We start from the raw sequence: 26,255 nt of genomic DNA, 5'->3' as shown, positions 1-26,255 counted from the left end.
TTGTTGAGTGACCCTGGGCACATCACATAATTCTGTAAACTCCAGTTGCCTTATTGGTAATGTGAGGATTGCAACAGTAACTTAATTCACAGGGCTGTTGTGAGAATTAACTGACAGAACAAACACAAAGTACTTAATACTTAGAAACCATGCACTCAAGTCAATAAATATTTGAGGACCTAACATGTGCAGGCCCTGTACAAGTGGTGAACATAAAAATATATTGTCTCTATCTTTAGGAAACCTTCTTCTTAGTGGAAAAGTACATATAACAAAATGTATAAAAACACATAAATGTGTATAATTGTGGTATTATATAAAATAAAGGGCTGCCTGAGTGGCTCAGTGAGTTAAGTGTCTGCCTTTGGCTCGGGTCATGATCTCAGGATCCTGGGATCCAGCCCAGCATCGGGCTCTCTGCTCAGCAGGGAGCCTGCCTCCCCCTCTCCCTCTGCCTGCCTCTCTGCCTACTTGTGATTTCTCTCTCTGTGTCAAATAAATAATAAAAATTTTTTAAAAAATAAAAATAAAATAAAATAAAGTAGGTTCAGTGATGGAGGAACTACATCAATTGGTCAGGGGCATAAAGAAATGTTTGAGTGAAAGGGTAACATTTAAGCAGGGTCCTGAAAAATGAGAAGAGGCCAGTGAGAACATTCCGGGTAGAAACAGCATCAACAAAGGCCGCCAAGAAGAGAGGAAAGCATGTTCTATCCAGAGGCCAGTGTGAGTGCAGCACAGTAAAACACAAGGATACCAGGAAAGAAACTTGGAGGGAGAGGTAGTAGACAAAACTAGCAGATCTTGACAGCCAAGGTAAAGACTTTGGATTTTCATTCTAAATATAATGAGAAGCTGCTGGAGTGTTTCAAGCAGAGAAGCAATTATATTTAACAGGTTTAGAAGTCAGGAAATAACAGAAACATTCCATTAGGCTAGGAAAATCGAGATACAAAAAGTATTCTGGAGCACAGCAACTCACCTTTGTTTAAAAATACTATTGTTCGTTCTTTTTAGTTGGAAAATTCTAAAATATATTAGCCATTTCCTGCTTTAGTTAAAAGAAAAAAAAAGAACACTTCGAAAACATTAACTAGAGTACTTTATTCTTTTTTACCCCACCTTTTAAATGTATCATGATTGACAGCTATGCTGTATTAGAGGTTATGTTTAATTTTTATCAGTTGTGAACAGCACAATATGCAGCTGCTCAAAAATCTGGGCAACAGAACTGGTCAAACTTCGTGGCATTTAAAGCTGAATTAAAGACTGAAAGAGAGTAAATCTGTGTCATTGATTTTTTTTTTTTTTCCAATAACTTCACTTTTACCATCTTACCAGTGAGTTTTTGTTGCTGTTGTTGTTGTTGTTGTTTTAAAGCAACATTTAAGGTGTTCTTACTTGGTCAACTGTGGATAACAATCTGGTTTGCCTTTTCCACTCTTACTCAAATGATGCTGTGAATTGTTGGAAAAAGTCCAAAACTGCAATTATTTGATCCACTACTTAATCTCTCTTGTTAACTTCCATATCAACATTCACCATATGGGGTATTTTAAGTCCTTTCCATGCCTAGTCAGGAACTCCAAGTGCTGATAGGACTCTCCCCACCCTATCCCATTTCCCCTCACTCTTAGCAAAATTACCTCTTCTAAACTTACCTCCTCTCTACCTTAAAAATGGCTGCCACTTAATTCTCCTTTGCTCTAGTCACAGAAAAGCGTTTCTCTAAATGTACTATTGACAGTCTCTCTTGCTTCATCAATTATTCCATCTGCTTGTCTTCAGTTTCTCTCGTATTACCCTTACCTTTCCACAAGTATTCAAACATCAGTAAATAAATAAATAAATAGGTCTGCGAATTTTAATTATTCACCTGCCACACAGTCTCATGCACTTTTCTCCATTTCTGACTCTAGCAATCTAATTCAGGCTCTCACGTCTCACCTGAAGAACAGTCAAACATTTCTGTATAGCCACACTAGAACTTTTTAAATTTTTAAATTTTTTATTATTTTTTTAAGATTTTACTTATTTATTTGAGAGACAGAGAGCAAGAGAAAGGATGAGCTGGAGGAGAGGCAGATGGAGAGGAAGAGGCAGATTTCCCATCTGAGCACGGAACCCGATGCCAGACTCCGAGACTCTATCACAAGACCCTGGGATCAAAACCTGAGCTCAAGGCAGGCACTTAACTGACTGAGCCACTCAGGGGCCCCCATCCCTTTTTTCAACTAGTATTTTTTTAAATCCTGATCCTAATTCTTACATATTTGAAATTCATCCATAAAACATATTTCCAATCAACAGAATTCAAATTATTTTCTGCTGGCATTTAAATTTTTCAGTGATTGAGCTCCAATCCAGCTATTCTCAGAAAACTATCTGGGTCTGCCATCTACTATCTTTTCTCTACCAAAAACTTTCTGTAAAATGGTCTGTAATCAGACCCTGTCTCATACTACTGTAATTTCTCATCTACTAATATGTGCTTTTTTAAAAAAGATTTTATTTATGTATTTGACACACAAAGAGAGAGAGAGAAAGAGCACAAATAGACAGATCGACAGGCATAGGGAGAGGGAGAAGCAGGCTCCCCACTGAGCAGAGAGCCTGATAGGGGGCTCAAGGCCAGGACCCTGGGATCATGACCTGAGCCAAAGGCAGATGCTTAACCACCTGAACCACCCGTGTACCCCTACTACTGTGTGCTTTTAACTTGTGGGATCTGCACTAACTCTGAGTGGTTACTGCCAGAACTACAGTACACCAGTGGAGTTGAAACAATTATTTCCTTCCTGATTTGCATCCTTTATAACAAAACCATAATCATTAAAGTATAGCACTTTTCTGAGTTCTATCAGTTGTTCTAGCATATTATTGGACCCGATGGATAGGAACCCCCAAATTTATAGCCAGTTGGTCAGAAGTGCAAGTGGCCTGGGGACCCCACAGTGCAACTGGTTTCTGAATTAAGGGCTATCTTCTTGGGGACCATACCCTTTAATTTTTGGGGTCTGTACTAACTCTGGATGGTTAGTGTTGAGAACTGAGTTGAAGTATACCAGAATGCTTCTTTCCAAAGCTCTTCTATGAAATCAAGACAAAGTTTCTGAGCCTATTATTCAAGACTATTCACGATCCTTCTAATATACCACACTAATATAATTCTGTCAACATCTACTCTATGAAGTTATAGCAATAAATGTGGCTGGGAAGGAGGATGGGAAAATGAAGGGTATGGGAAGGAGATTAAAAAACACCCATGTAAGATATGGTTTTACTCAAACTAAACTACTTAAAATTGTTATTATTCCTTATAGTTCCCTATTTTCCAACTTAGGCTCATATCATTCACTTCTGTCTACAATCTTTTACCTCCTATCTCTGAGACTCCTACTTGAATTTTAAGGAGCCAGGCAAATGTCACTTCCAAAATGAAGCCTCTTTGATTTCCCTAACTTAAAATAACTTTTCAAAAATCTCCATTTCAAGGCAAATAAGCATAACAGAAAGCACTAAATAAGGAGCAGTCATATTTCTACCATTTCTGGTATAAGCTGACACAAGCCACTTAAGCTTTTTAAACATAGAAAATGAAGATAGGAAAGACAATATACTATTCCCAAAAACTCTTCTGCCTCAAAAAACTTAGAAACACATTCTTTTAAAAGCACAGCTAAGGTCTTAAAGTAACTAAGGGTAATTGCCAGCAATCATAAAAAAAAAAAAAAAGAAACGAGAAACCAGAGTGATAAGCTAACATTAGGGGCTATGGCTGACCCAAAGAGCCAAAAACTTAAAGCCTGGTCAGGAGAGACATGACATTTGGCCCTTTCAAGACAGAGTTGAAATCTCAGGCCTTTGTATAAAGCTAGGATCTTTGTGACAGGATGAACTAGAAAAAACAAACAAACAAAAATCACCTATCAGTAAAAGAAAAAGACAGGGAAACCTCTCTGCCTTGATTGAGCCTCTGGAGGCAATGAGATGCAATTTCCTCTGAATATTCATAAATACAAGTCTACTTTCATGTACACTGGAAGTTCTAAATATAAACTCACAACTCCAAAATACAAATTATACAAGGGAACATGCTACCATGAGCAAAAGTCAGCAGAAACAGCAACTGGATTAAAACCCTCAGACTTTAGGTATTAAAATAACCCATTACAGAAGATAAGATGCAAAAAAATAAGAAAGAACAGAAGCATGAGCAATAAACAATCTAATTCTAGGCAGATTTTTAAGAAAACTAAATTAAACTTCTAGAAATGGAAAATATAACTGAAATTAAGATATCAATGAATGGATTAAATAGTAAATTATATAGAACTGAAGACTTAAGAGAGTCTTGAACAAAATACTTAAAATTTTAGATTTAAAAAAAAGATAAAAGAAGAAAGTTTAGGAGAAATGAAAGATAGGATGATAAAAAATCTACCTACATCCAACTGGAGTACATAAAAAAAAGAATAGAGGATACTCAAAATTTAAAGAGATAACAAATTTCTAGCTCTAATGAAAAATGCAATGTCTCAGGTACAGTAGGAAGCATAAATTATCTTAACCAGAAAAAATTTTTTAAACAATCCATATCTAAATACATTATAATAAAACTGCATATTGAAAAATAAATTTTAAAAGAGAAATAATCTCAGGGCTCCTCGGTGGCTCAGTCTGTTAAGCATCTGCCTTCCACTCAGGTCATAATCCCAGGGTCCTGGGATCTAGCCCCAAGTCACAGTGAGCCTGCTTTTCCCTCTCCCTCTGCCTGCATTCTCATGCATACTCTCTCTCTGTCAAATACATAAATAAAATTATAAAGAAAAAAGAAAAATAATTTCTTCCCCTTGCCCCTTCATAGGCTGTCATAAATATCCAATATTTTTCATCAATAATATTTTGTACAATCTTCTCAATATATATTTTAGTCATATGCAGTAAATTCCTGAGAAATCGTCTCAATCTTGTGGCCTCTGTTTTTGCAACCAAATGAATAAAGATGATTTTGCTTCTTTCTTTAATTTCTTCTAACTCCCTGAAGGGAAAGATTCTTGAAGATTTACTCTAGTATTTACCTTCAAGCTAAAATAGCAGAGCCAAACTACATGGGACTCAGGATGCTTTGAGGACTCCTATTTCCATTCATTCAACTGTTAAACATTTACTGTGAGCCTGCTGTAGCCAAGGAATGCCAAACGATACAAAGATGATTAATTAGGTAATTCTCCTTTCAGCTCTAAAAGGTAAGTAGTATTGTAGTTGAACATATGCTGGCTATGAGTAGGAGGCAAAGATGTTATTATTAACTTTTGGCTGTTTCCCTTACATGGGCAAACAGCAACTGGCTGTGCAACTGATGAATTCAGTGAATAAAAATAAATTTTTAGTATAAATAAAAGAAAATTTTGAAAACTAAACATGCTGCAAACAAACTACCCTCCCTTAATACCAGGCTTCCACTAAAAAGTCAATTTAGTATTTTTTATTCCTTTGCCTTACATGGGGCCCTTATCTCTTTCATGATCACGATCAAGAATATACTACATTAGAAACATGGAATAGAAAAGTATTTTTATGTAAGAAAAAGCCTCTACTTAGATAATCACATGCATTTCTTTAAGGTTCATCCCAAGGGCACTGATAATTTTTGCTAAAATAGCTTATGATTAAATATTTAAGTAGAATAAATGAGTACTACTTAAAACCTCTAGATTACAAAATCTTTATTATTACTAAGACCTGATCTGATCTATAACTCTTAGACAACAATATAAAGGATAGAGAAATACATGTACTACAACAGTTGTTGAAATAAGCACAAAAGGTTTTTCTTTGCTTTTCTCAAAAAGCATCAATGAAGGATGCTAATAATAGAATAAAATTTCAGGGCACAGTATTACAAACCGTAATTAGAAGTCAATGCAGTATAAAACCATCAAAACTCCTGGGAAAGAATTGTAATTGAAAATCCTCAAAAGAAGAATGTGTGTGTGTGTGTGTGTGTGTGTGTGTGTATTGGCCTAAATAAGCCAATGAAAAATAAATACAGTAAATAGTAAATAAATAGTATAGTATTTATATAAAATAGTAAAAATAATCTCAAAGCTAGAACTATCCTAAAGATAGAAATAAGCACCACAATTTGACACAGTCTATATATAGCAGAAGACAATGGAGTGCATCTGTTTAAAACGTTCTGGAAAAACTTGACAGAGAGAAGCAGTTTAATGGAGGAAAGGTGTACTAGGATATTTGCTGATACAGAATTTAAAAAACTCTCTAACCTGAATTTGCATAACATAAATGAATATTTCAAATTTGCCCTAAAATATTTTCTAGCACTCTATCATGGAGATTGTATGGGTAAAAAAAATAAGAGGCAAAAACCTTTACCTCAAATATAACATTACTATTATATATTTTAAAGGCTTTTTCACAAGCAGAATAATATTTATAAGATATATGTACAAAAATCAAGCCCTAGTAGCCCCAATATAATTACTATCATCCTAGGTAAACAGAGATGACAATATAGCATCATAGTATCCCCATCCTACTCATTTCAATATTTAAGATCTACTTTGCTCTTTACCTTTCACTTCTCATAAGAGAGAATCACTAAATGAAACTGACAGAAGAGTCATTTTTTTTTCTTCTTGGTTAATGACATTAATTATAATTTCAATCCATTCAGTAACGTTATAATTTAAAATACAAGAATGACCAAAGGAACAGAGTATTTTTCACTGTAACATACAAGTTACTTGGTTGCAATGTGGGCCTTATTTTTCTAAGTTGGGATTCCAAGCTAACCCACAAAAACCTCATAAGCACATATGAAGACTTAAATACTTTTCACCAACCATGAAAAATAGTATAAAACAGTAACGGCAGCCATTCTGGCTACTGACAATGTCCTAGCCAACTTAACCATACATTCCCATTTAATTCTAACATTATTATGAAGTGGATAATAGCACCACCTCTTAGAGTAGTGAGCAAAGCAAGGCTCAGAAAAATGACGTACCCAAAGACATTTAGGTAAGTGGCTGAACTGGGATTCAAACCAAATCTGCTAACTCCAAAGTTCCTACAATACTTATTCTAACTACTAAAATAATGCATCAGTATTGTGACAATTCTCCATCAATCCTTCTAAAGACTTTATAAAATTCCATAGTGGGGATACACCAGGATCTATTTAGTCATTATTCTTGGGTAGAAGAAAATGATCCTTGGTAGAAGTTGGAGACATAAGAAGCAATGAAAATTTTAAAAAGGGTAAATATTTAAATAAGCCTAAATGAATATTAACTGCAAAGAACACTGTTAGTGTCTCGTGGGGTTTAAAATATATATGGAAATAAAACACACTGGTAATAGATCAATCAAGAGGAAGTTCAATGGAGTTTAAATACTCTAAAGTGCTTACACTGATCATCAAGAAGTTAAAAATGCTAGGGTATATTAGACTTCAGTATCAGGAATACATGGTGTAAAACAGTGTATAACTAACAAGAAAAGAACAGTGTATAACTATTGGTATATGGCAATGAATGAAAATTTTCAAAATCAAAGATGGAAAAAAGGAGAGGCAAAGGACTACAGAATAGGAAGAATAACTAAACACAGATATATCAGTAACTATATTAAATATAAATGGACCAGATGATTCAAGTAAAGACATATTTTATCCAAATGGATGAAAAAAACAAACTATATGCTGCTTTTAAGAAAAATACCTTAAATATAAGAATTCAAAATAGCTGAAAGCAACGTGAAAAAAGATACCACGTTAAAAACTTAGATAAATATGAGGCAGTAACAGAGATGAAGAAAACTACTTCAGAAAGATATAACTGTAAATTCATATGTACTTCACATCATAGACTCAATATATAAAAGGAATAAAAACATTTAAAAGAGACACATGAACCCATAAACATTTGAAGATTTTAATACAACTCTTTCAGAAACTGATAAGCAAACAAAACCAGTAAGGATATGGAGGATTTATTTTTATTTTTTTAAAGATTTTATTTATTCATTTGAGAGACAGAGACAGAGCACAAGCAGGGTAAGAGGCAGGGAAAGAGAGAGAAGCCGACTCTCTGCTGAGCTGAGAGCCCAACGTGGGGCTTGATCTCAGGACTCGGGACCATGACCTGAGCTGAAAGCAGACACTTAACCATCTGAGCCACCCAGGTGCTCCGGATATAGAAGATTTAATAGAATACTTAAAAAACTGATTATGTGTTGGCCCACAATGTAAGTCACAACAAATGTCACAGGACTCAAATCCTAAAAAGTATGTTTTCTACTACAGTGGTTTTGAATTCAAAATTTATTTAAAAAAATATTAAAAATAAATGCAAAATTTATTTTTAAAAAGCTACAAAATCTCCTATGTTTGGAAATTTTAAAATATTCTAAACTCTAAGAAGAAATCCCCTCAAAATATTCTAAACTGAATGACAATAAAAAATAACATCAACTTCTGGAAGATGCAACTAAAGCCTTATTGAGAAGGAATGTATACGTTAAAAGAAAAGCTACAAATCAATCATTACCTAGCTCAAGAGTTGTTTTTTTTTTCTTTTCTAAATACAGCAATTAAAACCAAAAAAGTAGAAGGAAAGAAAATAATAAAGGTAGGATTCAATGAAATATAAAATACAAAACAAGAAAGAAAAGAATAAAACCAAAAGTTAGTTCTTTGAAAAAGACATACTTTAGGTAACACTGATCATGGGAGATTTAGCAGCCAACTCCCAAGATGGCCTGCAGTGATCCCCATCTCCTGGTATTTTCATCCTTGTGTAATAGCTTCCTATTGAGTGTTAGCTAGGCTTAGTGACTACTTCTAATGAACAGACCAAGGTAGAAGCAACGGAAGGTATGTAACTTGGAGAATAGATCAAAAAAGGCAGCAAAGCACTGTTCCTTTTCTCTCTCTTGGGACTCTAGCTCTGGGGAGGGTCATGTCATGAGAAGCCTTGTGGAAAGGTCCACATGGTGAGGAAGTGAAACTTGTACCAACAGCCACATGAGTGGGCTTGGAAGTGAGTCTTCCAACTCTGGTCACGTCTTCAGAGACTACAGCCCTCTTTTTGCCCTCATTATCAGTTTGATAGCAACCTCTTGAGAGATCCTGAGCCAAAATCCTGGCTCAGGATCCCAGCAGGCTTTATTTGTTGTATCTGAGAAACTGATTCTAAGATTCCTACAGACGTTCACAGCTCCAAGTACAGGTACTCTTGAAAAAGAACAAGTAGAACAACTTGCTCTGTTGGATATCAAGACTTATTATAAAGCCATGTTAACAAAAACAGCATGGTATTATTGCAAAGATCATGAGACTAACAGCATAGAACAGAATCCAGAAACAGATTCACATATATATGGCCACTTGATTTACCACACAGGTGTCAGTGCAGAGAGGTAAGGAACACATAGTCTTTCCAGTAAATGGTTCCAGGTCAAATGAAAGTCAATATGGGGGGGGGGGGCAATTTGGATCCCTGACATGTATCTAATATGCACTATACATAAAATAATTCACAGATGGATTGTGACTCAATGTAAAAGATAAAACAAAATATCTTCTAGAAGGTAATAAAAGCTTTCTTAAATGGGAGACAAATAACAGTAATAAAGAAAAAGACTAAAAAGTCTGGACTACATTAAATGTAAGGATTTTGGGTGCCTGGGTGGCTCAGATGGTTAGGTGTCTGCCTTCAGCTCAGGTCATAATCACAGGGTCCTGGGATCAAGTCCCGCACTGGCTCCCTGCTTAGTGGGGAGCCTGCTCTCCTTCTGCCTCTCTCTGTCTGTCTTTCATGAATAAATAAATAAAACCCTTTAAAAAAAAAAAGATTTTTATTCTTCCAAAAATAACAAAAGAATGAAAAAACAAGTCACAAAATAGGAAAAGATATCTGCAACACATATAACTAGCAAAGGGCTTGTATTTAGAGTAATAAAGAACTCTGAAAATTAATTAAAATAAAAAACTTAATAGGAAAATGGGCGAGAATCTCAACAGGTACTTTCTAAAAGAGGTGCCAGTAACCATATGAAAAGGTCCTCAGCATCATTAGTAATCAGGGAAATGCAAATGAAAACATAAGGAGCTCTATTATATATTAACATTATCACTGAATCTCACAAACACAAGGCTGAACAACAACAAAAAAACAAAAAAAAGCTAGACACAAAATAATATATACCATATTATTCTATCTGTATGAAGTTTAAAAACAGACAAAACACTACTACAACGTTAGAAATCAATATAGTGGTTATTATCTTTGGGAAAAAGGAGGTGGTAGTAACTGGGAGAGGGTATAAAGGGCCTCCTGGGATGCTGGTAATGTTCTACTTCTTGATATGAATGGTATTTTTTTCTAAGATCTTATTTATTTATTAAAGACAGAGAGACAGGGGTGGCTGGGTGGCTCAGTGGGTTTAAGCCTCTGCCTTCGGCTCAGATCATGATCCAGGGTCCTGGGATAGAGCCCCACATCAGGCTCTCTGCTCAGTGTGGAGGCTGCTTCCACCCTCTCTCTGCTGCCTCTCTGCCTATTTGTGATCTCTGTCTGTCAAATAAATAAATAAAATCTTTTTTTTAAAAAAAGAGAGAGAGACAGAGAGAGAGAGCGTGCACAAAAGTGGGGGGGAGGGGCAGAGGGAGATGCAGACTCCCCACTAAGTAGGAAGCCTGATGCAGGGCTTGATCCCAGGACCCTGGGATCATGACCTGAGCAGAATGCAGACGCTTAACTGACTAAGTCACCCAGGCACCCCAATTTGAATGGTAGTTCTTACAATGTCTGCTTTGTGAGAAATTGCTCAGGTTAACAAATATGTTTTGAATCCTTCTTTCTGTATATGTAATATATCATTAAAGTGCTTTAAAAGTAGAGCACAATAGCAAGCATAGCGGAATTTAGCATGGTTGATCATCAGCTAACCAAAAATGATGTTGAAGTGTTCATTTACCCCAAAGTCCAGATAACTGAGGGATAAGAAATCTTAAAATTCAGCTCTGAGGCTGATAAAAAATCCTTCAAATAATATCCCAGCTAATGTAAACAATTATTCTAAATGGAAATGCCCGATTTCCTATGATACTTTTTTAGAAAACAAAATAAAACAAGAGGAAAGATAGGGGGGAGGGGGGGCACAACAAAACAGATATTATAAATGTCTCCCAATGAACCAGATACTAAAAATCATCATTTCATTTCTAAAGTTTAACTTCAAGTTACCCTTAAGTAGAAATGTAAGATTTTCTTAGTGCAACTTTGAAAACATCTTGTATAAATGAATTATCAACTAACTCACACTGGTGTTAGCACATGAGTGTGTAAGACAGACATGATTATTATCTAATACCTGAATTAAACTACAGTTAAGACAAGACAGCAGATGTCACAAAAGGGATCACATCTTAAAAATGAAAAATGACAAATGAAGGGAAAATATGAGAATAATTTATGTTTAAGGAATGGGGAGGGAAAGCAGGGAATTCTAAGGAGAAGGAAATATTTACCTTTTTATGGTACTTCCTTTACTTAGAAAAATAGATTAGAACCAATAGGTAAAAGAACAAGCCAAATGGAAAATGTAGAAGATAAATTATGAAGTCCCCCCTTGAACAAATATTTCATAGTAAAATTATTTTTACATTTCATTTTGAATGAATGGAGGGAAAAAAGAAAAAAAAAAAAAGCAGAAGCATAAGGGTAAAAGGTTTAACAACCCAAATCCTGACAATGATGAGAAAATAGCCTCCCAGAGTTCAACTTCTATAGATTTGCTATATAATATTCCTAAGAAATAATTTGAAAGTACTCAAAATTCCAAAGCTGCAAAGAAACAGGCAAAGTAATTCTTAATACTACCATAAACAACTGTATAGTGATTTCCAATATACAAGTGGCTTTCACATACAGTGCTTTGTTGGTTCTGTGGGAGAGTGTGTAATTAACTCCATTTAACAAATGAGGAAAAGGGCTCTGAGAAGTTAAAACACTAAGTGGAAACATCCAGTGTTTACTGTGCCATAACACTTACAAACGTCCTTTAAAAGTAAACATTCAGACATGTCAACTTACAGCAGGAGAACTGAATAACAAGGGACAATTATTTGGAACCACTAGAGAAAATCCTTACCTAGCATTTGTTGATAGCGGACAAGGAGGAAAGGTAGAGAGAATGAAGCTTGTGCTGGAGTTTATGTCATGGGGAACAACTGTATTGGAAAAGCTTTATAACTGGGTACATTTTAAGTGAAGACATTCCCAGGTAATGAGGTCCAAGATGGTCTCATCTCTTTTGGGACTTATAACATATTAAATATGGTTCATACCACGCTTGGTATCTGTATTGTCCAAATTTTATATTTTATGTAAAAATAATTATCATAACAGAGTTAGTAATCTTCATATTTACGGGTTTATAGCAGGAATAAAATAACCAACTTACTTTTTAATGTAAAGACTGAGATGCTTGGTTTTAACATTTCAAGCATGATACAAATTGCCTTATGAGATAACTTTCAGGAAAACTCCCTTAAAACAAAAATTTTACATTTACAAGTTTCTAGAATAAGACCAGATTTTTAACAAACTGTAACTTTCAAAAACCTTGAAATATAGCCAAAATAAAGGATTTATCTTTAATGTGTTTTGGGAATAAGAAATTTTTCAGGGGTAAATCTTATGGAAGTATATTTTACTAAATGTATATATGTAAAGTCTGAACAAGTGGTTGGTAATAATGGATTGTTAGATACAGTAGGGTAGACTTGATGTCTAGACAAGATAGTGGTGAGAGTTACCTTTTAAGAAATTTGTTACTTGCTCTGATAAAAAGGGAAAACAAAGAATGTTTCTATTATGTAAGGTTAGCATGAAATGCTTAGATCATGCATATACAATAGAGCTGCCACTGCTTTGAAAACAATTTCATTTTAATCCATCATGTGTTAAAAGCTGATTTTTTCCATGTCCCTAACTCTAGTTAACATTTCAGGAAGATGGTACATTTGATTAATCTTCTACCCATTTTACTTTAAAAGTAAAACAAAAATATCCTCTTATATATTGAGACAGAAGTAAGAACTACTTAGAGTGCTGGGAATCATCAGGCTGTATCGACAAGGACTGAAACTAGACACTGTAAAAAGAGCCACAGACTGAGCACTGATTAAATGTGACACCTTATTTATGCAAGAAATACTTTCTGCACAATTCATTAGCTCAACAAACACTAATTACTGACTGATGCATAGCAATAGTATATATGAGTTTAAAAATTATTTTAATATAAGAACCTGTGTCCTTATTAAGAGGTAAAAAAAAATTAAAACACCTAAAAATTGTATACTTTAATTTGAAATTAGCTACACACAACAGTGTATGAAGCAGCAATATTTAGCTTTTAATTTTAAATGATTTAGATTAAGAAGGGATCTAAGATTATTCAGTCTAACTTCTTCACTTTGAGGAAAGAGTTTAGAAAAGCTAGTGAGCAATCCAAATGGTCACAAGATAATGGTTAACATGTAGAATTCAAATTAAAATAAAAATTATATATTAAGTAGATTGATCTAGATTTACTGTAAAACCTTATTAACCTCTAAGTCTAGCAACCTAGATAGGAAACGAAATGATTTCTGAAGTAAGTGATCTTTTTTTAACTGGAATAAGGAAAGGAGAAGATTCCCATCTACAATTTAACTATAAATTATAAAATAAATAATCAACCCTTCTTTCATCAGGGAGACGTACTTCAATGTAGAAATATCAGCATTTTCATAAAACAACGTTAGGACAGTGTTAGGATAGATATTCTGTAACAGTCTAAGAGGTTTTAAAAAATGAATCTGCCTTCATGGTATTTTTAATTTTTTTTTCTAGTTCTTATCCACCAAATAAGAAAAAGAGAAAATGGACTTTTCTCCTTTACAAATGATAATTTTCTATGATTTACGAAATACCATGAATAATGCATTTAAAGAATACTTTCAGGAGGAGGAGTCAAGATGGCAGAGAAGTGACAGGCTGAGATGACATCAGGTAGCAGGGGATCAGCTAGATAGTTATCAAAACATTCCGAACACCTACAAATCCAACAGGAGATCGAGGAGAATAAGAGCAGCAATTCTAGAAACAGAAAATTGACTACTTTCTGAAAGGTAGGACGGGCGGAGAAGTGACTCCAAAGCAACGGGAAGACAGACCACGGGGGTAGGGGCTGGCTCCCAGCAAGCGGCGGAGCAACGGAGCACTAAATCAGGACTTTTAAAAGTCTGCTCCACCGGGACGCCTGGGTGGCTCAGTTGGTTGGGCGGCTGCCTTCGGCTCGGGTCGTGATCCCAGCGTCCTGGGATCGAGTCCCACATCGGGCTCCTTGCTCGGCGGGGAGCCTGCTTCTCCCTCTGCCTGCCACTCTGTCTGCTTGTGCTCACTCTCGCTCCTCTCTCTCTCTCTCTCTGCCAAATAAATAAAAAAATAAATCTTAAAAAAAAAAAAAAAAAAGGTCTGCTCCATCAAGGGACATCGCTCCAGAGGCTAAACCGGCGTGAAGAACACGCGGGGTCAGCATGGCCTCAGGTCCCGCAGGGTCACAGAAGGATCGGACTTGTCTGAGTGTCACAGAGCTCACAGGTATTAGAGTGGGGAAGCCGGCTACAGAGAAGGAGCCGAGGAGTGAGCTCTCAACTCGGGGTTACCTTATTGTGATCTGTGGCACAGGCCACTGCTCTGTGAGCAGGGAATCCACAAGATCTGGGGAGAACCCCCTCGGAAGAACTCAGGGATCGGTGGGGTTCGGAGACTCCAGGCCAGGCTGTGTGCCAGAGACAGAGAAGCTTGGTCACCGGCTGGGCGAGCTTGGAGCGCAGCCGGAGGCCAGGGAGACGGGAGTGACTGAGCGCTTTTCTCTGAGGGCACACTGACGAGTGGGGCCCTGAGCTCTCGGCTCCTCCAGGCTGGAGATTAGGAGGCTGCCATTTTCATTCCCATCCTCCGGATCTCTACGGAAAGTGTTAAGGGAACAAAAGCTCCCAAAACCGAACCCGAGCGGATTACTTAGCCTGGCCCCTGGTAAGGGGGGTGCAACTCCCCCTTAGGCAAAGACATGAGAATTAATACAAAAGGCCCCTCCCCCAGAAGATCAACAAGAAATCCAGCCAAGACCAAGTTCACTTACCAAGGAGAACTGCGGAATTCCAGAGGAGGAGAAAGTAAAGCATGGAATTCATGGCTTTCTCCCCATGATTCTTTAGTCTTGCAAAGTTAATTTTTTTAAATTTTTTTTCTTCAGCTAAATTTTTTTTTAACTTTTACACTTGCCTCTTAACGTTTTTTAACTAGTTTATCTTAACAATACCTTTCATTAAAAAAAAATCTTTTTTGAACCTCCCTTATTATAGTCATATTTTATCCTTCATTGTATCTATATTTTTTTGTATACACATAGGGTGTTTTCTTCTAAAAAATTTGGGGTACAACTTCTTCTAATAGATCAAAATATATCCTAAATCTAGCTCAGGGCTTGTTCTAGTCTCCAGCCTGAGCAAATTCTCTCCACTTTCTTTTTCTTTATTCTCCCAACCAACTTATCTTATCAACTTTTTTTTTAGGAAATTTTTTTTAATTAGAAAAATTTTTTTCATCTTTATAGTCATATTCCATCCCTTCATTGTGTTTACCCTTATATATGTCTTTCATTCTTTAAAATTTTGGGAGGTAGTTTCTTCTAAGAGACCAAAATACTCCCCAAATTAAGTGGGCAAGCCTGTTCTAATCCCCAGTCTAATATATATATTTTCTCTTTTTTATATTTTTTTCATTATTTGTTTTCTTTTTTTAATTTTTTTTCTGAACTTCTTTTTACCCCCTTTCTTCCCTCAACGATTTCGGGTCTCTTCTGATTTGGTTAAAGCACATTTTCCTGGGGTCTTTGCCACCCTTTTAGTATTTTATTCGCTCCTTCATATATTCTTATTTGGATAATATGACAAGGCAGAAAAACACTCCACAAAAAAAAGAAAAAGAGGCAGTACCAAAGGCTAGGGACTTAATCAATACGGACATTGGTAATATGTCAGATCTAGAGTTCAGAATGACGATTCTCAAGGTGCTAGCCGGGCCTGAAAAAGGCATGGAAGATATTAGAGAAACGCTCTCTGGAGAGATAAAAGCCCTTTCTGGAGAAATAAAAGTTCGAAAATCTAACCAAGTTGAAATCAAAAAAGCTATTAATGAGGTGCAATAAAAAATGGAGGCTCTTACTGCTAGGATAAATGAGGCAGAAGAGAGAATTAGTGATATAGAAGACCAAATGACAGAGAATGCAGAGGCTGAGCAAAAGAGAAACAAACAACTACTGGACCATAAGGGGAGAATTCGAGAGAGAAGTGATACCATAAGACAAAACAACATTAGAATGAATGGGATTCCAGAAGAAGAAGAGAGACAGAGAGGAGAGCAGAAGGTATATTGCAGAGAATTATTGTAGAGAATTTCCTAATATGGCAAAGGGAATAAGCATCAAAATCCAGGAGATGCAGAGAACTCCCCTCAAAATCAGTAAGAATAGGTCCATACCCCGTCATCTAATAGTAAAATTTACAAGTCTTAGAGACAAAGAGAAAATCCTGAAAGCAGCCCGGGACAAGAAGTCTGTAACATACAATGGTAAAAATATTAGACTGGCAGCGGACGTATCTACAGAGACCTGGCAGGCCAGAAAGAACTGGCATGATATATTCAGAGCACTAAACGAGAAAAACATGCAGCCAAGAATACTATATCCAGCTACGTTATTATTGAAAATAGAAAGAGAGATAAAGAGCTTCCAGGACAAACAAAAACTGAAAGAATTTGTAAACACCAAACCAGCTCTACAGGAAATATTGAAAGGGGTCCTCTAAGCAAAGAGAGACCCTAAAAGTAGTAGATTAGAAAGGAACAGAGACAATATACAGTAACAGTCACCTTATAGGCATACAACGGCACTAAATTCATATCTCTCAATAGTTACCCTGAAAGTAAATGGGCTAAATGCCCCAATCAAAAGACACAGGGTATCAGAATGGATACAAAAACAAAACCCATCAATACGCTGTCTACAAGAAACTCATTTTAGACCCGAAGACACCCCTAGATTTAAAGTGAAGGGGTGGAAAACAATGTACCATGCGAATGGGCATCAGAAGAAAGCTGGGGTGGCAATTCTTATATCAGATCAATTAGATTTTAAGCCAAAGACTATAATAAGAGACGAGGAAGGACACTATATCATACTCAAAGGGTGTGTCCAACAAGAAGATCTAACAATTTTAAATATCTATGCCCCTAACATAGGACCAGCGAACTATATAAACCAATTAATAACAAAATCAAAGAAACACATAGACAATACTACAATAATAGTAGGGGACTTTAACACTCCCCTCACTGAAATGGACAGATCATCCAAACAAAAGATCAACAAGGAAATAAAGGCCTTGAATGACACACTGGACCAGATGGACATCTCAGATATGTTCAGAACATTCCATCCCAAAGCAACAGAATACACATTCTTCTCTAGTGTACATGGAAATTTCTCCAGAATAGATCACATCCTGGGCCATAAATCAGGTTTCAACCAGTATCAAAAGATTGGGATCATTCCCTGCATATTTCCAGACCACAATGCTCTGAAGCTAAAACTCAATCAAAAGAGGAAATTTGGAAAGAACCCAAATACATGGAGACTAAACAGAATCCTTCTAAAGAATGAATGGGTCAACCAGGAAATTAAAGAAGAATTGAAAAAATTCATGGAAACAAATGATAATGAAAACACAGTGGTTCAAAACCTGTGGGACACGGCAAAGGCAGTCCTGAGAGGAAAATATACAGTGATACAAGCCTTTCTCAAGAAACAAGAAAGGTCTCAAGTACACAACCTAACCCTATACCTAAAGGAGCTGGAGAAAGAACAACAAAGAAAGCCTAAACCCAGCAGGAGAAGAGAAATCACAAAGATCAGAGCAGAAGTCAATGAAATAGAAATTTAAAAAAAAAGAACAAATCAACGAAACAAGGAACTGGTTCTTTGAAAGAATTAGTAAGATTGATAAACCCCTGGCCAGACTTATCAAAAAGAAAAGAGAAAGGACCCAAATAAATAACATCATGAATGAAAGAGGAGATACCACAACTAACACCAAAGAAATACAAACAATTTTAAGAACATACTATGAGCAGCTCTATGCAAGCAAATTTGACAATCTGGAAGAAATGGATGCATTCCTAGAGACATATAAACTACCACAACTGAACCAGGAAGAAACAGAAAACCTGAACAGATCCATAACCAGTAAGGAGATTGAAACAGTCATCAAAAATCTCCATACAAAAAAAAGCCCAGGGCCAGATGGCTTCCCAGGGGAATTCTACCAAATATTTAAAGAACAAATATTTAATTAATTTTCTTAAATATTTAATTCTTATTTAATTCAACAAATATTTAATTCCTATTTAATTCCTATTCTCCTGAAACTGTTCCAAAAAATAGACATGGAAGGAAAACTTCCAAACTCATTTTATGAGGCCAGCATTACCTTGATCCCAAAACCAGACAAAGACCCCATCAAAAAGGAGAATTACAAAAAAAAAAAAAAAAAAAAAAAAAAAAAAAAAAAAAAAAAGAATTACAGACCAGTATCCTTGATGAACACAGATGCGAAAATTCTCACCAAAATACTAGCCAATAGGATCCAACAGTACATTAAAAGGATTATTCACCACGACCAAGTGGGATTTATTCCAGGGCTGCAAGGTTGGTTCAACATCCGCAAATCCATCAATGTGATACATTAATAAAAGAAAGAAAAAGAACGATACGATACTCTCAATAGATGCTGAAAAAGCATTTGACAAAGTATAGCATCCCTTCCTGATCAAAACTCTTCAAAGTGTAGAGACAGAGGGCACAAACCTCAATATTATCAAAGCCATCTATGAAAAACCCACCGCAAATATCATTCTCAATGGAGAAAAACTGAAAGCTTTTCCACTAAGGTCAGGAACACGGCAGGGATGTCCACTATCACCACTGCTATTCAACATAGTACTAGAAGTCCTAGCCTCAGCAATCAGACAACAAAAAGAAATTAAAGGCATCCAAATCAGCAAAGAAGAAGTCAATCACTCTTTGCAGATGATATGATACTATATGTGGAAAACCCAAAAGACTCCACTCCAAATCTGCTAGAACTTGTACAGGAATTCAGCAAAGTGTCAGGGTATAAAATCAATGCATAGAAATCAGTTGCATTTCTTTACACAACAACATGACAGAAGAAAGAGAAATTAAGGAGCCAATCCCATTTACAGTTGCACCCAAAACTATAAGATATGAATAAACCTAACCAAAGAGGCAAAGAATCTATATTCAGGAAACTACAAAGTACTCATGAAAGAAATTGAGGAAGACACAAAGAAAATTGTTCCATGCTCCTGGATTGGAAGAACAAATATTGTGAAAATGTCTATGCTACCTAAAGCAATCTACACATTTAATGCAATCCCTACCAAAATCCCATCCATTTTTTTCAAAGAAATAGAACAAATAATCCTAAAATTTATATCGAACCAGAAAAGACCTCGAATAGCCAAAGGAATATTGAAAAAGAAAGCCAAAGTTGGTGGCATCACAATTCCGGACTTCAAGCTCTATTACAAAGCTGTCCTTATCAAGACAGTATGGTACTGGCACAAAAACAGACACATAGATCAATGGAACAGAATACAGAGCCCAGAAATGGACCCTCAACTCTATGGTCAACTAATCTTTGACAAAGCATGAAAGAATGTCCAATGGAAAAAAGACAGCCTCTTCAACAAATGCTGTTGGGAAAACTGGACAGCCACATGCAGAAAAATGAAATTGGACCATTTCCTTACACCACACACGAAAACAGACTCAAAATGGATGAAGGACCTCAATGTGAGAAAGGAATCCAACCAAATCCTTAAGGAAAACAAAGGCAGCAACCTCTTCGACCTCAGAGGCAGCAACTTCTTCCTAGGAACATAGCCAAAGGCAAGGGAAGCAAAGGCAAAAATGAACTATTGGGACTTCATCAAGATCAAAAGCTTTTGCACAACAAAGGGAACAGTTAACAAAGTCAAAACACAACTGAAGAATGGGAGAAGATATTTGCAAAAGACTATCAGCAAACTCAACACCCAAAGAACAAATAATCCAATCAAGAAATGGGCAGAAGACATGAACAGACATTTCTGCAAAGAAGACATCCACATGGCCAACAGACACATGAAAAAGTGCTCCACATCACTCAGCATCAGGTAAACAGAAATCAAAACCACAAGGAGATACCACCTCACACCAGTCACAATGGCTATAATTAACAAGTCAGGAAATGACAGATGTTGGCGATGATGTGGAGTAAGGGGAACCCTCCTACACTGTTGATAGGAGTGCAAGCTGGTGCAACCACTCTGGAAAACAGCATGGAAGTTCCTCAAAAAGTTGAAAAAAGAGCTACCCTATGACCCAGCAATTGCACTACTGGGTATTTACCCTAAAGATATAAACGTAGTGATCCAAAGGGTACATGCACCCAAATGTTTAGGAGCAATGTCCACAATAGCCAAACTATGGAAAGAACCTAGATGTCCATCAACAGATGAATGGATAAAGAAGCGGTGGTATATATATATACAATGGAATACTATGCAGCCATCAAAAGAAATGAAATCTTGCCATTTGCAACGATGTGGATGGAACTAGAGGGTATTATGCTTAGTGAAATAAGTCAATCCGAGAAAGACAACTATCATATGATCTCCCTCGTATGAGGAAATGGAGATGCAACATGGGAGGTTTGGGGGGTAGGAAAAGAATAAACGAAACAAGATGGGATCGGGAGGGAGATAAACCATAAGAGACTTTTAATCTCACAAAAGAAACTGAGGGTTGCCGGGAGGGAAGGGGTTAGGGAGAGGGTGGTGGGGTTATTGACACTGGGGAAGGTATGTGGTATAGTGAGTGCTGTGAAGTGTGTAAACCTGGCAATTCACAGACCTGTATCCCTGGGGCTAATAATACATTATATGTTCATTAAAAAATTTAAAAAAAAAGAAATTAAATAAAAAATAAAGAAAAAAAAAGAATACTTTCAGGCACATCCCTTCAACTGTATTGGTTGGGATTCCATAAATTCTATCTACTAATAAAAATTTTTGAGAAAGTTTGACAATGATTGGTACAAGGAAGAAATGAAGATTCTCTCTATAATCTCATATATTCCAGTTATTCTTAAACTTGGTCTGCCAACTTTATGAGATGTTTTAAAACATACAGATTTCAGAATATACATGGACTCAAGAATCTGATCACCAGGCATTCTGGTGATCTCTTACAGCAGTCATTAAAACCGACATAGCACTTCATGAGACATATTCACAGGCATTTGATAACCACAACTAAACCAATTCACCTCCCAAACTGCTCATTTTAAATGTAATACTTGTATATTTTAAAACTACATACACACCTTTTTTATAAAGGTGGAGAAATGAGAGCAACTATATTTTAAAACATGGTTTCACAGGTGATTATAAATATCCACTAATAGGGCACTAATTATATACACTGATAGAAAGTGGATATATTGAACAGGTACACGGTAGGCCACTACTTGTATTTAAAGAAAAAATATGGAGACACACACACCAATTCTTATCTCTATTCATCAGGATCAATCATGATCCCAATATATGTATGTATATACATACAAAGTATGTACATACACATAAATACTATATATAAACTGCATATACACATACATATGTGGTTTCATTACCTATATGCTGGAGAAAGAAACTGAGCGGCTAAGAATTATGAAGGAAACTTGTTTTTCACTGCATAATCTCTTGTGTCCTTTATGTTACTACTTAAGATACAGCCTTAATGAATTGGCTGGAGGGTACTCAACATAAACCAAATCAAATCACATGATTTTGAGACATGATCATTAGTTCCTAACTAAATCATTATTATTGTCAGTACAATCAACTGTTCTGAAAAAAGACTTTCATAAATATTTGTTACAAGTGATATTTACAGTGTTAGAACTGTCGAAACTCATCCAACTGAATATTATCTATGCATGTTATTGTATTTTATTTACACATCAATTAAAAATATGTAAGATAAAATTTCTTCAGTTTACATAAAGCTAAGGTTGTAATAGCTCTCAAGCTTTCAGCATATTAAAAAACTGCAGAAGAACTAAGAAAAAACAACTACCTCCTTCTAACTCCTTACTTCAAATATGGTCCATAGACTAGGACAATCAGCATCACCAAGGAGCATGTTAGAAATTCTCATCTCAAGCCCCATCCCAGAGCTACAGAGTCAGAAAATGTACTTTAACAAGATCCACAAATGATTTCTGTGCATATTAAAACTTGAGAAGCTCTGATAACCTATTTACCAGAGGAGTCACTGTAGAAATCCAAGAAGCTCTACGTTTAAAAAGTCCCACAGATTGTCTAACAAAGGTAGAGAAAGAACACAATGTAAGTACTGTGCTTTGAGGGAGAAGAGATGGAAAGCTCTTTTTTCAAGACTATTAGTTTGCATAGCAAAAGATCCTAACAAACAGCAGTTACTCATCATCTTCAGTCTGTTTCATTAGGTAACTGCTTCTCTTCTACTTGTGTCTGTGGGGGCATTTTAGCCACCCTGACATTCACAGTGTACAATGTACTAGGCAGAGTCTGAACATGCGTATTATATATATCCACTCCATCCCAGATCTACTCAGACTATTTGATGCCATCTGAAGAAAGAAGATGGATAGAAAATTCTAATCTAAATCTTGCCCTTGGGGAATTTAAAGAGATTTTAAAATATCATTAGATGCCAGATGTCCAAAAAACAGAGGCTCTCAGTGACAGGCTACGTTTAAGCACAATTTTAACAAAGCATGAGGTTAAATGCGAAAAGGGTTCCAAACAATTAAAGTAAGTATTACCTTATCCCCAGAGGTACAATAAAGTGAAGAAGGGTTATGTAATAATACAGATGTCAATTTGTGTGGTCTGTTCAAGGTGACAGTTTATTAAAAGATTCCTCACTGAGAAAAGAGCAAGTAGTGAGATTCGCTTTCAAATCAGGTAATTTAGTAATAGAGGTATGTGAGGACTTGTGAGATATTATAATCAAGGGGTTAATGCTGAACACCTGAGACAGATTATGAATCACCTATACTTTTGCAGGCTGGCTATGTAGGTATTACTTATAATGACAGGAGAAATTCTGAAATCTCCCTCTCTAAGCTAAGAACCTCGAAAAATACTCTGATAAGTGAAAGTAAAAGTGGCCCAAACTGCCTAACTGTGGGGAAATGAAGGTCAAAGAAGATATACCATAGGATCTAAAATATAAGGAGGCTAAATGTGCTGTGGCAATAGAATGGATCATCTCCACTAAAGGACATTTACGTACAAGCGGGCAGGATGATTCAAATGATCTCTAGCAACACAAAGAGACTCAACCTGATGTCTTCTGGCTCAAGGATTTTAGACTGTGGTTCTCTGCCATATTTGACTATAACATGGGGAGCTTTTTCAAAAAGCATCTACATTTCCAACCCTATCAAAATTCTTATATGCGCAGGGATGAGATGGTAATAATGTGGCAAAAAACATGAATTTGCCCTCTCACTGAAGTGATTCAGATACAAACTACCTCCATATGTATGCCCTTAAACATCAAATAGCCACTTTGTGGGCACAATGAATTAAACCAAATTTTGGCCTAGAGAGATTAAATTTATTTTATATTGCAATACTGCCACAAGTTAATGATTTCCTTATGATTCAAGGGCTTAAGAATCTAATTTATAGAAACCCTAAAAAAATTATATGTTATATTACAAGATATCTGAACATACTGCAGTTGATAGAAAAAGCAGCTTGGGCATTACACCAATATTTACATTTCTATATTATTCTAAGCTCAAATTGTTGTCCTCATCTACATGGGCTTTTTTGGGTTATTATTCTTTTTTTTTTTTTTTTTTTAAATCACGGAGTATTTCAAGCATGTGGAAAAATATAAAGAATAATTACTGGACAGCTGTGTAACCACCATCTGGCTTTCTCAAGCCTTTACATTATTCCTATCCATTTGGCATTTAATTTCTAAAAATAAAATGTGCAAAAGTTAAAAAAAGAGAAAATGAGGGGAAAATCCCCTTAAAACGTTTTCATTTTCAAAAGTCACTGTAACTTTTAGACACAAATTTATAAAATAATTATATATGATTATTTACTAGCTTTCTAACATCTTGGGGATTTTCAGTTCGATTTTCTTGTCAATATATGAAAACCAAAGTGCTCTTTTTTTTAAAAAAAAAAGATTTTATTTATTTATTTGATAGACAGAGATCACAAGTAGGCAGAGAGGCAGGCAGAGAGAGAAGAAGGGAAGCAGGCTCCCTGCTGAGCAGAGAGCCCAATGCGGGGCTTGATCCCAGGATGCTGGGATCATGACCTGAGCCAAAGGCAGAGGCTTTAACCCACTGAGCCACCCAGGCGTCCCTAAAGTGCTCTTTTAAAAAGAGAGTATGGTAACATTATTTAGTACAATAATTTATTTTTAACACTTAAGATTAGTTAACATTATTAACTTTTCTATTTTATAACACTTCTAAGAACTGTCTTTACTTATTTAGTCATATCAGAATACAGAAATTTCCTTTTAGATTTATTTTTCCTTCTTTGGGTCATTTGTCTTTACTATAATAATCTCAATATTCTTTAGTGTCAGATTTTTCATGTGTTTTTGAACAATGGAAAAATGAAAACAGAAATCTAGGCATACTTATAGGTCAAACATGTATGGATGTCTATAGAGTACTACAAAAAATTAATTCCATACTAAATAATTTTATGTGTATACTGCTAGGCTGTACACATCTGACTGGTAGATCTTTTTAAGATCAAATAAATCAACTATGAATAATAACAAGAGGAGACAGAAATATTAATAAATGAGAACAAAATTACCATATGCTGCTATTTCAAATTTTCTACCAGTTATATTCTTCACATGGTCTTAGCCAAAAGGCCAAGAGGGGATCTACCAGTTATATTCTTAAGAGAGCCTCTCCTTTAAAGAACTGCTGTTTAGGTGGAAAAGAAAATATTAAATCATTCATTCAATAAACACTTCCCTAGCACTTACTACAAAGTGTTGGGCTTAGGCACCATGTTAGGTGGTCAGGTTAAGATGCAGTCTCTAACTGATAGTGACTCAGGGGCTATTCAGAGGTCACTTCCAGGTTTATGACTCCACTCACCATCTATAGAAAATACTGCCTTTGAGTCTACTACATGCCAATCACTATATAAGGTAATGGAGATAAAGTAATGAAACATAGTCACTGCTCTCATGAAGCTTCCATTATGATGAGGGGGGACAAACAAGCAAATAAAAACATATGTCAAGTGGTTTAAAAAAAAAAAAAAGAAGCACTACCAAGAAAAGTAAGTCAGAGTAAAAGGACAAAAGGGCAGTAATTCTAAATAGGGTAATGATATTCATGTGCATGTTGCAGATACACTGAAGGAACAAATATTTTATTTATGCTTTCAATTAACTGGTAATTTGTAAGGCACCAATCACCTTCATATCACAAATTAAACAGGATCTTCTCACTCTTCATTTTCCTTCTATTCTTCCAGGCATCTGACATTGCTCACCACCACGAGTCTGAAATTCTACTGGCTTACATAACAAATCTCCTATCCAGATTCTTATCCTTTGCCACTGAGGTGGCATCAATATGAACTGTACAATCACAATAAGGATTTAATTAAGATGATCTCCTATCCAACTACAGAAAATGGGTTTTAGCTGATGTGAAATTGGAAAGCACCCTGAGAAAAGATTTAACTTTATTCTTAATTTCCAATAGGTTTTAGAAGACTATATAACAATAGGACATCTACTTAAAGCACTGGAGAGTAACCATCAAAAACACCTGTACACAATGAGTAATGTACAGAATTGCTGAATCACTATACTGTATACCTGAAACTAATATAACACTGTATGTTAATTATACTGGGGGAAAAAACACACTTGTACTGCATGTTACATGTTATAAAACCCTGTCAAATTTTATTGACTTCATTTAATCCTCT

At 35.8% G+C, this 26,255-nt stretch overlaps 1 protein-coding gene across 2 annotated transcripts in view; it reads right to left on the bottom strand.

The window, feature by feature from the left end:
- PPHLN1 (periphilin 1) overlaps positions 1 to 26,255 on the bottom strand; it is a 160,075-nt gene that overhangs the window by 28,965 nt on the left and 104,855 nt on the right. The gene's annotated exons all lie outside the window — the stretch shown is intronic.

Source organism: Martes martes (genome assembly GCF_963455335.1).
Source record: "Martes martes genome assembly, chromosome: 8".
Lineage (NCBI taxonomy): Eukaryota > Metazoa > Chordata > Mammalia > Carnivora > Mustelidae > Martes > Martes martes.
Note: the sequence above shows the minus strand (reverse complement) of the source record. Positions and strands in the feature narration are given on the sequence as shown.